Source organism: Nannospalax galili, unplaced genomic scaffold (assembly GCF_000622305.1).
Source record: "Nannospalax galili isolate Female #2095 unplaced genomic scaffold, S.galili_v1.0 scaffold519, whole genome shotgun sequence".
Classification (NCBI taxonomy): Eukaryota; Metazoa; Chordata; class Mammalia; order Rodentia; family Spalacidae; genus Nannospalax; species Nannospalax galili.
Genome location: NW_008343553.1, coordinates 328,609 through 330,715, shown reverse-complemented (window position 1 = coordinate 330,715; position 2,107 = coordinate 328,609). Strand labels below are relative to the sequence as shown.

The following is a 2,107-nucleotide window of genomic DNA, read 5'->3' as shown; positions in this document are numbered from 1 at the left end:
ATGAGAATCTTTCTATAACTATTTTTAAAGACTTATTCTTTATGTGTATATATGTATACCTATATGAGTTTATGTGTACCATGTGTATGCAGATGTCCTTCATAGGTGAGAGGACATCAGAACTCTTGGAACTGGATTTACAGGTGCTTGTTATCCAGCTGATATGAATACTGAGAACCAAACATGGGTCCTACAAAAGATAAGCAAGGACTCTTAAATGCTGTACTGTTTGCTCCATCTTGCCTCTCATAAATATGTTTTAAATTAGGCATACTCACGAAGGGTCATTAATGACTGTCCTCAGGGCACTGAGAAGATCTGTAGTTGACAGTGTGCTGTAGTCCAATCTCACAGCTGCTCCTTTGGCCACCATGTGAGCAATGTTATCAGGTTGATCCGCAAACAAGGGAATGCCCACCACAGGAATACCATGGTAGATTGCCTCATACATGCCATTAGCTCCTCCATGAGCTATAAAAGCTTTGGTTTTTGGATGACCTACAATGTGCAGAATTTTCACAGGATTATTTTATTAGAGAGAAATTCAATCTAAGGATTAAAGAGAGGTGTTGCTCCATAAAAATTATATTATTCTAGTCATAAAATTATAATAAAATTGCTTCAGATATTTAAATCAAGAAGCTGTTAAATCCATGGGAAGAGGAAGACTGCCTGCAAGAGGTAGTATATGACTCCATGAAAAAGGAAAACAAGATTTCCAGATGAAACAATGAAAAATGATATTTTGCATTAAAGAAGCATTATGTATCAATTGAAAAAAATCCCTGTGTGAGGTGTTCAAGATATTTTCTTAAAAAACAGTGAGAGCATTATGTCTGGTATGTGTGGAGTACAAGCCAGTGGGATATTGAATAGTGGAATCCAAGGACAACCAGGCTACACTTCCTCAACATAAGTTAACCATTCATGTAGTAAAGACTATGAATTTCTTTGCACAGAATGTGCAGTACAAGAGACTGTTATTTTCAGTAGCATATGAAATACTATTCTAGTAGGAGAAGGAATCATGAAACAAGAGACAGGAGCAATCCAATGAGTCCCTGAATAATTTTTGGGGTGGTTAGTACATAGCTGAACTAAAGATACTTTGATTTTAGCCATTGGGAAGATGATGTATAATAAAATGACAATGTTTTTGTTATTTTCCATTATGTAATTATGAAAATAAATATAAAACATTTATAGTATGTTTGTGCATCTTCTTCGTCAGTTGTTGCCTTTGTTTTTACTCTTTATTGACTTCAGCCTTACCGAGAAGGTCATTCTGGGGGATCCACTTGTACAGTCGAGTATTGGATCCTAGGGTGTCTGGTTTCTTGCCATCAAATCTCCACAGAACCTGTTACCCACAGAAAACCTCTTATGTCATATTCCAAGTAACAACACATTTTAATTCATAGAAAATTAATCAGTTTATCCAGCTGAATATTATTGACAAAGTAATTAACATAGGATGTTTAAAAAACTGTGTTATCAAAGACAAATACTATATTACATTTCTGGAAGTAATTTTGTCATTACTTGATCATGATATGTGATCATAGTATTGTAGAAGTATGATGATTAATGGCCAGTTAAAGTATGCATGACATTTTTTTGCAGATCTAGAATTCTGATGAGGAAAATTGTAGCCAGTTATCAATAGCACTTGTATACAATTGCTATATATACCCTAGCTCTATTTTATAAATTTAATATTACTTTCTTCATTTCTTTTTGAGTCATGGGGGGAAAGTTTTACATTTATCTGTACTTTGCTTTGTGCACATTATTATTAGGTTACTTTTGTTTTATTTATTTTTTTGTGTATGAGTGTTATACCTTCATGTATACAAGAGCACCCATGGGCACATTGCCTTTTGAGGCCGAAGAATGCATTGATCTCTGGAATTGGAGGCATGGACTCTTGTTAGCTTCAATGTGGTGGCTGGGAATGGAATTTGTTTCTTCTCCAAGAGTAGACTGTGTTCTTAAACACTGAGCCATCTCTCCAGGTTCCATCAGGTTTCACTTTATATATAATAATATCTAACAAAAAATCTACTATTTGTGAGAAAAAAGTTCATTCTCATTAGGAAGTACATTT

At 34.5% G+C, this 2,107-nt stretch overlaps 1 pseudogene across 1 annotated transcript in view; it reads right to left on the bottom strand.

Moving 5' to 3' along the window:
- Positions 1-274: 274 nt before the first annotated feature.
- The window catches only part of LOC103739358, a 10,132-nt pseudogene continuing 8,299 nt past the window's right edge, over positions 275-2,107 (bottom strand). The window contains exons 4-5 of the transcript XR_607495.2: positions 1,273-1,360; positions 275-498 (exon numbers count right to left, since the gene is read on the bottom strand). The product of XR_607495.2 is annotated as a UDP-glucuronosyltransferase 2B1-like (transcript). The remainder of the gene's footprint in view (positions 499-1,272; positions 1,361-2,107) is intronic.